Here is a 12,406-nt window from a genome sequence, read left to right on the forward strand (position 1 = left end):
GAGCTCACTTGGACTCGGGAAGGGGAACATCACACAATGGGGCCTATCATGGGGAGGGGGGAGGGGGGAGGGATTGCATTGGGGAGTTATACCTGATATAATTGATGAATTGATGGGTGCTCATGAGTTGGTAGTTGCAGCACACCAACATGGCACATGTATACATATGTAAGAAACCTGCACGTTATGCACATGTACCCTAGAACTTAAAGTATAGTAATAAAAAAAAAAAAAGTTTGTTGCAATTAATGTAAGTGTTCCAAATGAAGTGATGAGAAATTAGTTACATCTCTGGGTAATTATTTTTTCTTTTATTTAAAATTAAGTATATTTTTGCTGTTTTTTAAAAATCTGTATGTTGGGCTGGACCTGGTGGCTCATGCCTGTAATCCCAGCACTTTGGGAGGCCAAGGCAGGCAGATCACCTGAGGTCAGAAGTTTGAGACCAGCCTGGTCAACATGATAAAACCCCATCTCTACTAAAAATACAAAAAATTAGCTGAGCGTGGTGAAGGGCCCCGGTAATCCCAGCTACTTGGGAGGCTGAGGCAGGAGAATCACTTGAATCTGGGAGACAGAGGTTGCAGTGATCCAAGATTGCACCACTGTACTCCACCCTGGGCAACAAGAGCAAAACCCCATCTCAAAAAAAAAAAATCTGTATATTGAAGTTCATAAATTGAACTACTAGTCCTTTAAGTTCTCTGAGTTTGAGGCTTGTTGACTGACAGACTGGATCACACTTTTTGTCAGGTTTAGATTGGGAGGTATTTCATCAAGTTATCCTTCACTTCTAATACAATTTCAGATACAAGCAGATGTATGCTGAACCTGGCCCACACTGTCTTGCAAGAACCTATTGTGTGTACGTCTTCTCAATTCTATATTTAATGACATCACATTGATAGCCTAAAATCAGCCATAATGGGAGTATTTACTCCACATAAAATTGGCAAATGCCACAAATCAGAGCTTTTTTCCTAAGGAAACAACATAAGCCAGCTATTAAATATTCATCACTGCATAATAGGACATAAATCCACTTTAAAGAGATAGAAAATGATTCCAGAACTCAGCAAAATAAAAATCAACCTCTGTTCTTTTCCTATTGAAATATTTACACCCAGATGATCAAACTATCATGTATCAGTCTTATCACAACATTGTTGAAACCCTTTATAAGTTTTATCCCAATAGGCAACAAATTACCTACTCTAATTAATCTCAGCATTTTCATCCCAATACTATTCACAAAAATTCCCTGTCTATAATCGTTTTGATATTATTTTCAATAGTTAATTAACTACCACTGATTTTTTTTAAAAAAAAATTTAATTTCTAATTTGAGTATTACAGTATTTATATTCTAAATCTTTTTTAACAAAAAACTCTCTTAACAGATTAAAGGAATAATTGTGTCTTATTCCAATCATTCTCATTCAGTACAATATTCATAGTGATCCAAATGATAGGTAATAATAATCTCCTGCATGCTTTAATTCTTCTTTTCAAAGAAAACTACTATCTTAGTTTTCTTTGAAATTAGATGATTCTCATTGGTCTGTTATTCATGATTGCTTTCTCAGAAATACGGTGGTTTCTTTTTACTCACAGCAGGCCTTTGTATCATCTGAGTTTTCTAGAAAGGAAAAATACTTTCCAATATCTCTCCAACTGTGAGTGTTATAAGGATATCTTTGTGTCCTAAGCACCAAGCATAGAGCAGAGGTTCAATTTCAGTTGATTGAAGGATCATTCAAAAAATGTCTTCACATTTACTTTCCTTGACCCAGGAACCTGAGAGGGTACAATTTTTCTAAATATAAATTTATTAAGAACGTGCTATATTTTGTAACCTTAACTGGAAATTTACCAAGGGTTTTCTGTTTGTTTGTTTGGTTTGGTTTTGGTTTTGTTTTGTTTTTAACCTGATGGTTACTCTTCGTGTGAAAGTCTGAGGATGAAGTCTTCTGCCAGTCACAAAGCCAATCCTAGGCAGACTACACCTCGCATTTAAATAATGCTTTGGATGTAACAAATCACTCTCACTTACACGGACCATTCCAGGAAACAAAGTTTGTTTTATCAATCTCATCTTCTCACTATTACTTCTCCCTCTTTGACTTTACCTCATCATTCTACTCTTTTATTGCCAGATTTCTTTTGAATAGCTCCTTATATCAACCCCTGATTTTAAGTAAAAACAGTTTCTCTGATAAGAAAAATAAATTTTCTCCAAAGAGAGACTTTGTAGGTTTCCAGATGAAAAGAGTAAAGGATGACTGAGAAGGGGAAAATGTTTGTGAGAAAGATGAAATAAAAGAACAAAGGAAGGATCCACTTACATGGTATAAGGATTCTGCTTCTCGCACTTAGTAAGCCAATACCCCATTGTGAACAAAGCAAGCATAAGATGGAAGGCGTCAATGCTGATTCCTTAGCTGGTCTAAGGTACAATGTGCTTGCCAATATAAGGATCTCATAGCGTTGACTCTAAATTTAGTTTTAGACTAAATTTGTAGAATAATACAAATGTCTCCTAAACATAAGCTTAGTATAAGAACTTTATCTAGTATCCAACTAAAGAAATAGTGCCCTGCTTCTGTTGCTGGGGGAAACAACTATGGGGTTCAATTTAGTAAGAGATAATATGTACATTCAATGCCTCATGCCTGTATTTTGATCATGCACATGGTAACTTTATGGGTTATTTAAATGTTTTTACAGGTAACTTAGGTTGTTCTTGATTTTCACCTTCAACCTGATTTTAGAACCTAATGTGTATTTAAAATTCAATTTTCACCCAAGAGTTATAGCATTGTTAATGTTTTCCTCATATCCAGACTAGACTACTTCCGTTTCAAGTGTACACTGGTATTCCATGTGAAACATAGCTGTGCTCTTTCCTCAAAGAGCTCTTTCCTCTAAACTCAACCTCAAAGAAAAAAAAGTGGGCAGTTGAAGGATCTAATCAGCCTCTTCTTGTCCTCATGAAATCCTGATCTACTATGAATTCAGACACAATATGTTATACTTAGGAAAGGAGACTTGATAATTTTGAAGAAATAGTTGTTTTAACCACCCTTATCAAATAAGAGATGATGTATTTGAGCCTGAGAGGAACCAGAGTTAGTATCTAAAGTTATTAATCTATTGATGATCGGGGACTTCCGGGGGTCTAATTTAGGACATATATTGCATTTACAAGAGACTGAACCAGGAAAAAAAATTGTTTTACACTTAAAAGACTAACTAAGGCTGTCTTTAGTTAATAATTGCAGAGAGCTTGGAGATCTCACAGGGTGTTAAATGTTCTTTCCATAATAGTACATGCACTCTCATGTTCTCATTATATTGCACATATGAGGTTTTCTGTGTTGCTTAATTATCTAATGTTCTATCCTGTCCAATGGAGATTCCAAATTTGCCTTCTCAATTAACTCATGGATATTAGACAAGAGACTTGTGTTCTTTCTGCTGAACAGAAAAATGTGCTCTCTGAAATGTAGGTCATTTGTGATATCAGGAACAGTATAAGCTTAAACGTTCCCCAATGTGCTCTGTAGTCATTATTTCTATTCCCATTTACTATTATAGGAGTCTACAACTTTTAGAAATCTTTAAACAATATACATTAAGGTTATTATATTTCCTAGGAATAAAAATAGTTGAAATTCAAAGAATTAATACAACTAATGTTAATAATAAAAACAAAATGTGCCTTATTACTAAGTCCCACGTTTCGGTTTGGGGTACAAATACATTATTCAAACACTCAAGTCCTTCAGTTTGGGATTTAAGCTTGTATACTTTTATTTACTGACTTTATCAGTTGCTCAAATAAAATACTGGATAAACTAAACTATAAAAGGAAGAAATGTCTATGTTCATAGAGTCCAGCAGACTAATTCTACTATCATGAATTATTGATAGAGTTCTATCTTTTCATTCCACTTTCCATATCTCCATAGCCCCTGCCTCTATCATGAATATCAAACATGTAGCTCTTCTCAAATTGCTCTGGATTTGATGCAGCTTGTCACTGACCTGGCACAAAGCAAGTACCCTGTAGCATGGTGCTGTGTCATCAAGTGAAGAAGATCAGATTATAAAGGAAATGGTCAAAAATACCCTTTAAAGTCTCATAGGTACTTGCTATGCACTAACTTCATTAATTCTTACAGAAACTCTTTGAGGTAGATACTGTTATTTTCTTTATTTCACAAATGAAGAACTAAGACAGAGAAAAGTCTTAACTGTTAAAATTTGTCCAAAGTTGCAGGTAATAAGCAGATGGTAGAATCTTTGGAAGATGCCATGGTATTCCCATTTCTCAATAATCCCAACACAGCCTATGCTTTCTCCAGCATTGGGATAGATGACTGTTTCTTTAGGTAGCATCTTGCATTTATGACCCTGATGTATATTAAATTCACAATTTTAAAAACTACAATTAAATGTCATGAAAGGTGGTTGCACTGCAAGAGGCATGCAAAAACTAAGCTCAAGTATGAAAGTATCAGGATCACTTTCTCATTGCTGGGCATTTTCTCTGTGAGTGAAAAGGCAGGCAGAATTGTTTACTTTCTTTTAAGATTTTTCTTACTTTTTTTTTTAATCTAGTAGGTACAGTTAAGCTCATATAAGTTAAACATTTAGGATATTTTACTCTAATTTCAGAGCCTATCAGAGTCTATACTATTGAGATTAGTATGTCTGAAGACCACCCTGAACTGTTGGGAAGAAACCCAGTGTATTATCTAGACGGCATAATTCACATTTGAGGAAATTGCCTCTATGAATTATTTTGTTTTTAAATAGCTTATGTATGTAACACTTGAAAATCAAACATCATTCATTTTTTGAGTATATATGTATTTGTTTAAAGAATAATTCAATAAATAAAAGGCTGATAATGTTAAGGATATCGCTCCTCAGCTATTTCAGAGTTCATTCATTACAATTGGCATCCTTGTCCATTTCTTTAATATTGTCTTTTAAAATATGGCCATTTCCACTGCGAGGGCTGGTGCTATTGGAAAGATTTCAAGAGGAAGTGTAATATGAACAGGATTTTAAAGAAAAGATTGGACTTAAATTTGTGGGAAAGGTGGGGGAAAGAGAGCCTATAGCAGAACATATTATGAACAGAAATGTGGAAGCAGAAGATAACCAAGCGCCATAACCCACCCATCTGCTGTCTCTGTGCTATACACAGGAGCCCAGGGCTCTCAGATCACATGACAGAGCAAACACGTGTCACTAGTTTAAAATGGGGCACCCTCATGGCCCAGCAATGGCACATTTCTGTAGCCATCCCACTATTTCACTGTCTACAACAATTGTCACCCTAACCTCTCAAGCATAAACCTCAGGTCACTCCTACCAACTCCCTGCTTTAAACAGATGACCATATCTACTTTCTTGAGAAAAATAAAACCATCAGAACAGAGTCTACTTTTCTACCAATAAAAAAATCTCACACACTCTTCTTCCTTTCTCTTATAATAGAAGACCTGTTTTTCCCTTCTAAAGTAAGTCCTTCCATCTGTGCTTTGAAGCCATTCCCCTCCCACCTTCTGATAAACATTATACTATCGATAGTTCATTTTTTTTTTTTGCATATTTATCCTCTCCCTCTCAAATAATATTTTTAAATAAGCTTGTCTCTCCAACGTTTAAATAACCTTGCCTCAAAATCTCCAGGCTTCATGCCATTTTTCTCGCCTTCACAAATTTCCTGGAGGAGTTGTCTATAAACTCTTGATCTCCATTCCTTACCTCCCATTCAATCCATAACCACTTGATCTGGTTTTATTCTTCATTACTTGATCAACAATGACCTGATATGGTTTGGCTCCATGTCCCCACCCAAATCTCATGTTGAATTGTAATCCCCAATGTTATGGGAGGGACCTGGAGGGAGGTGATTAGATCATGTGGGAAGATTTAACCCTTGCTGTTCTAGTGCTAGGCAGTGAATTCCCATGAGATCTGGTTTTTTAAAAACGTGTAGCACTTCCCCCTCATATGCTCCCCCACGTGAAGATTGTGCCTGCTTCCCCTCACCTTCCGCCATGATTGTAGTTTCCTGAGGTCTCCCCAGCCATGCCTCCTGTACAGCCTATGGAACTGTGAGTCAATTAAACCTCTTTTCTCCATACATTTCCCAGTCTCAGGTATGTCTTTAGAGCAGTGTGAGAATGGAATAATACACCTTCAGAATACTAGACCTAAAAATACTTATTCATCATTTTATTTGATTTACCTGCAAATTTCAACAATGTTAACTATTCCTTCCTCAAAGTATCTTCTTCACATGCCTTATGTAATGTATCATCACCCTCTAGTTTTTCTCCCTTTCTTGATATCTAAGTCAAAATTGTTTCCTTCTACCAAGTTACCAAAAGATCGATTTCCCAAGATTCGTTTTACTGCTTTTCTCATCTCACTCTACAGTTTCCACCAAACTGGAATCATCTATATTAACTATGTCAAGACTTCTATCAATATCTATATCCAAATAACTCACAATATTTTGAAGATACTTTTTATTTTGAGATAACTGAAGATCCACATGCAGTTGTAAGAAATAATACAAAGAGATTCCATAAATCCTATACCAGTTTCCTCCAATGGTAACATCTTACAGAATTACGGTACAGTTCTTGCAACCAGGATACTGATATCAATACATTCAAAATACAGAACAATTTCATCCTCCAGGATTTTTTGGGTTGCCTTTTTGTAGCCACATTCACTTCCCTCTCACCTTCTTCCCCACTCCATTCTTATCCCCTGACAATCACTAATCTGTTCTCCATTCCTATATTTTTGTCATTTCAAGTATGTTATATAAATAGAACCATGCAGTATGCAATTCTTATTGATTGGCTCTTTTCACACAGAATAATTCTCTGAAGATTAATTCAAGCTGTTGTGCTTTCAAAGTTATGTTATTTTATTGACAAATAATATTTCTTAATATGTATGTACCATATATTGTTTAACCATTGACCCATTGAAGGACATCTCAGTTGTTTCCTTTTTCTGGCTATTAAGAATAAAGCTACTGCAAGCAATTCATTTGTAAGTCTCTGTGAACAGATATTTCTCTGAGATAAACATCCAAAAGTATAATTGCTGGGTTGTATGGTAGTTGTATGTTGTTGTTGTTTTTAAGAAACTGCCAAGTGATTTTCCAGAGTGACTGTACCACTTTACATTTTCACCAGTAATGTGTGAGTAATCCAGTTTCTCCACATCTTTGCCAGCGTTTGGTATTGTTTCATTATTTTTTTATCTAGCCATTTTGATAGGTGGGTAGTGACATCTCATTGTGAGTTTAAGTTGCATTTTCCTAGTGGTTAATAATGCTGAACATCCTTTTATATGTTTATTTACCATCTGCAAGTCATCTTCTGTGAAATATCGCTTTATGTCTTTTGCTCATTTTCTAATTATATTATTTGATTTTTATGGTTACATTTTGATAATTTTTAAAATATATACTCCAGATACTGGCACTTTGCTGGCTATATGGTTGGCAAATATTACCTTCTAGTCTGTAGTTTGTCTTTTCATCTCATTATTTCTCACAAAGCAGACATGTTGAAATTTTAAAATTCTTTGCATAGCCCTAAATCTCAAAGAGTTTCTATTTTTTTTCTCAAAAAGTTGTATAATTTATATTTAAGTCTGTGAATCATTGTAAGTTAACTTTTGTATTAAGTATGAGTTTTGGGTCAAAGTTTATATTTTTACATATGGGTGTCTAATTGTTCCAGTATCATCGGTTCAAAAGGCTAACCTGTCTTCATTGAATTACTTTTACAACTTTATAAAAAATCAGTTGGGCATGTATTTGTGTGGGTCTATTTCTATATTATTTATTCTGTTCCATTAGCCTATGTGTATTCTTCCACCAGTACCAATTTTCTTACTGAGCTCTCTCTGACAGTACCTTAGTGGGGGACATCACAGTCTGGTAGGAGTGGGAGTCTTGGCTGCCTGCCTTGCCCTTGGCTGGTGTAGGGGAGAAGTGGTGTCACAGTGTCTTCTCTGATATTTGGCTGGAGTAGAGGGGTTACAGTCTAAAATTTGCTTTGTTGTTGTTGTTGTTGTTTGTTTTTGACTGCCCCTTTAAAGTAGGCTTTTCTTTGGGGTTTTTTAGTTTGCCTACTTTAGCAGCATATATTTCATGCCTAGAATATATGAGGTAAAAAAGAAAACCCAGAAAACTCACCTCCATGCTGTTACTTGAGTCCCTGACATCCCTAGGTAGCGTGTCTTCTTTATGCCTGTCAGAGTCACCGTATGTTTGCTTTGTATATAATTTCCAGAGTTCTTAATATACTCAGTGGGAGGAACAAGGAAAAGTGAGCCTACTTCATCTTCCCAGAATCAGAAGTTTCACTCACAAAATTTTACCTCCAACCTAAATCTTTTCTCCATGGTCCAGAAATGAGTATCCTCATTTTAATCTGCATTTGTATGTCTCAAAGTCACCTCAAATATAACTTAAGTTCAAGGCTGAGCCACCTCCGAATGTTGCACTGCAGTCTTCCTGCTACACAAGGGAAAAAGTTAAAGTTCTTCTCGGCACCTCTTCTCCCTCCCATTCTAATTATCATGAAACCCAATTGATTTTTTTTCTCTGAAATATGCTTTAAGTCTTCCCCCTTCTCTGTTATCTGTATGCCACAACTCTAATCTAAGCTATTATCACATCTGGTCAAAATTTTTTGCGAAAGTCTCTTGTCTGATCTGCTCATATACACCCTCCCTGTTCCAAACCCTTCACTGTATTGTGGAGTAACCTTTACAAAACATTATTGTTCTTATTTAATAAATTGATATTGCTTTTAGAACATTGATTTTTAAAAATCTTTCACCTCACTTACAAGCCTTGCACAAATCTATTATAGAAGCTCAGTATTTGTTGATAAATAACTGTAGTGTATATCTCCCTGATTAGACTCAATTCACCTAATATACAGAAACATACCCTAAAACTCTATGTTTCTTCAGTTCAGTGGTGATCTGCAAATGCTTAATAATAATGATCTTGGTATTCTAATGACTATACAAGGAGATTTTATATACAGTATGGCTAGAAGGAAAACACGTGAAAGTAATAAACAGCAAACTATTAATTGTCCTGATATTTCTTTTTTTTTCTTTCTTTCTTTCTTTCTTTTTTTTTTTTTTTTTTGAGACAGAGCCTTGCTTTGTCTCCCAGACTGGAGTGCAGTGGCACAATCTCAACTCACTGCAACCTCCGCCTCCCAGGTTCAAGCAATTCTTGTGCCTCAGCCTCTCGAGTAGCTGGGATTACAGGTGTGCGCCACTGTGCCCGGATAATTTTTGTATTTTTTGTAGAGATAGGGTTTCATCATGTTGCTCAGACTGGCCTTGAGCTCCTGGCCTCAGGTAATCCACCCCTCTCAGCCTCCCAAAATGCTGGGATTACAGCTGTGAGCCACCATGCCCAGCCTCTTGCTATTTCTTATATTAAGTGAATTTATTTGTCTGCTTAATAATTATTATCTGTAATATAAATGTTCTTACATTTCTAAGTATATATACATTTTTAAACCACCAACTCACTTCTCACCCCTATTGGAAATCTGTAAAATATTCAGTCTCTGCATTTAAAAACTAATAATAACTTCAGGGAAAAATGGTCATAAGTTAATGAAAATATTAACTTTGACAACAAAAATGACAGAATCGTTACAAATATGTTTGTACTTATGACCTTCCCAAATAAATGTCAAAGTGTCACAAGCTCTTCTCTATATGAGCTATGTTTATTTATTGTTGTATTCATTGCATGTAAGAGAATAACGTCAAAATATTGTTTCCGATGTTAAGACTATATAAAAGGAAGGTGGACTACTTCCTCTGCTCTTGAAAATCATACGGGTCATTTGGATTAAAAAAAAAGAGAGAGAGACTTCTTACTCTGACAAGGGTTGGGTTAATGGGAGAAGACTTGTAAGACAAGATTTTTGGTCCTGACCTCTTAATCGGTTTTAGAACATCAGATGAGAAAGAGAGAGATTAAAAAAAAAAAAGAAAAAGAAAAAGAAAGAAAGAAACTAGTAGTTACAATATGAGTAAAAGATACAGAAGCAAGAACAGGTGGGACTTCGGTAAGCAAAGGTAAAACCATTAATCTAGGAAAAAAACAAAAGATAGGATAGTCACAACAAGAAATATCTATAACTTACTTATATAGCTATAAATAAGAGATTTTCAATATATAATTCAAAATGTAATCCACGGTACAGACCATGAGAGATCAAATAGTTTAGAATATTCCCTTTTGTCACAACCAATTTATACCTCAGATTTATAAGTAATGCTTACATTTCAGAGATAAACTCCAACACATTAATTCTATAATGTAGGAATAGGTTTACATTTCAGTGCACTGATAAATTACATCCTAACTGAAGTTTCTACATCTTATAGGAATAGATGGGATTTTTTTGCACATGTGAGGTTTCTTTTCATTTATACACAAGTTTAGGGTAATTCTGAGATTAAAAAAAAAAATGCTCAGAAGCGAGTCATGAAAATCATTCAGAAAAGATACAGCATTTTATTTTGTTGGATCCACTGAAAATTTAGACTATGATAATGTTTAAACACAACTGAAATTTGTTTCTTTAATATCACTTTATATTTTATTTAATTTGTATATGTTTCTCTTGTGTATTTAACTTCCTGTTATGGTGTTTCCATATCTGATTTCTAATAATGGTGACCATGGACAAAGGAAGTGTGTTATCTCATGAACTTGAGCATAACTACAGAAACCTTCCAAGATAAATTAATTTGATCCACCATAATTCTCCTTATGGAAAAGAGAAAAGTATATTCATCATATTAGGAGAAAAAGTTTCAGGAAGGTGTAAAAATTAACACTCTTCTAAAAGTATTTCCAAAGTTCTACTCAATATAGTAAACATAGCATAGACAGTGGAAAAACTATTAGAAAACTATTACATATAAAATTAAAATTTTTTCTGATTATGAAAATCTATGATATTACTAAAACTCTACTAAAATGATGGCAATAGTGATGAATGAGTGAGTGATATATAAAAAATGCTATCAAATTCAATGATCCACTTATGGGTTTATGTAGCAAGAGAGGTTACATGGAGTAACACAGAGTAAATTAAACCTTGGAATAAGGATGAGATTTTACTGATAGATTTTTGAAGAGACAAGGAAATTTAGTGATAACAAGGTTCAGCTATAAGGACACTTGGCTGTTTGCAGACAATACTATTTAAAATTTGGTGAGTGCTTACTACATGCTAGGCTATGTTCTAAACACTTGCATGTGCTATGACCCATTTGATTCTCTCAACGAGATCAAGAGTCAAGTGCTCTCATCTCCATTTTACAAAGAAGGAGATTGCAGCATGGAGAGAATAAGTCACCCAGAGTCATAGAACTACTGTAGTAAGTGGTGGAGCCATGATTTGAAACCTGGTTAACAAGCCCACAGTCTGTGCCTCTGCAGGAGCCTCTCTGTAGTGTGAGCAATTCACAAATGTGCCACCCTCCCTGTGTGTCAGGCATTTATGTACATGTACATTTCCTAAGTTAATCGTCACAGCAATTCCAAAAGTTAGGTGGTTTAGAGATGAAGAATCGAGACATAGCAGGTCCAGAATTAGAACCTATGCTATATCTTATCTTATGTTTTCAATATCTCTTCTTCCAGCTTGGCTAAAGTCAAGAACTTATTAAATAATTCATAGAACATAGGTTGGATAAGTCAATGAAGGCCAAATAAAAAAGGATTTTGAACCAGAATTTTAAAATTTAGACATGATACTTTAGACATAGTCCTCAGTGTATGTATGTGCTCAATAAATTTTGTTGAAGAAATGAATGAATGTAAACAGAAGTGAAGGTACTGGTATTCTAGCCTTTCCTCCAGGCATTGTGGTAGCATGGATTACAAAATAAATTTTCTAAATAAAATAATCATAGCTAAAAACTAGGGTGTTTGTTTTCTTTTATACATTTTACCCTCAATTAGACTCCACTGTCCCAAACCTGCCACAAATTGCTGAAGTTATAGCTTTCTGATATAAATATCCACACTACTGAAAGGTTTCATTAACTGTCAGATTAGTGAAATTTTTCCCTCCATTGTATTTTTACTAAAGTAGCTAAGCATAGCAACAAAAAGAAAACAACTATGTTTTATTATTTTAAAAAATAAGAGTTTCCTTCAATAATCCATGAATTTTTAAAATGCTAGTTGGTCTAACCCTTCACCAAATTGGTGTTAAATTGGCCTAAGGTATCAAAACTCTGTGTTCTTATTCAGTGAGTGATAATTCCTCAAACAGGGATGTTTCCAGTCCTCTCTCTG

At 34.9% G+C, this 12,406-nt stretch overlaps 1 protein-coding gene across 3 annotated transcripts in view; it reads left to right on the plus strand.

Annotated features, from left to right (window-relative positions):
• PIK3C2G (phosphatidylinositol-4-phosphate 3-kinase catalytic subunit type 2 gamma) overlaps nucleotides 1-12,406 on the plus strand; it is a 384,573-nt gene that overhangs the window by 251,570 nt on the left and 120,597 nt on the right. The window lies entirely within an intron of this gene.

This window comes from Piliocolobus tephrosceles, chromosome 10, assembly GCF_002776525.5.
Source record: "Piliocolobus tephrosceles isolate RC106 chromosome 10, ASM277652v3, whole genome shotgun sequence".
Taxonomy (NCBI): domain Eukaryota; kingdom Metazoa; phylum Chordata; class Mammalia; order Primates; family Cercopithecidae; genus Piliocolobus; species Piliocolobus tephrosceles.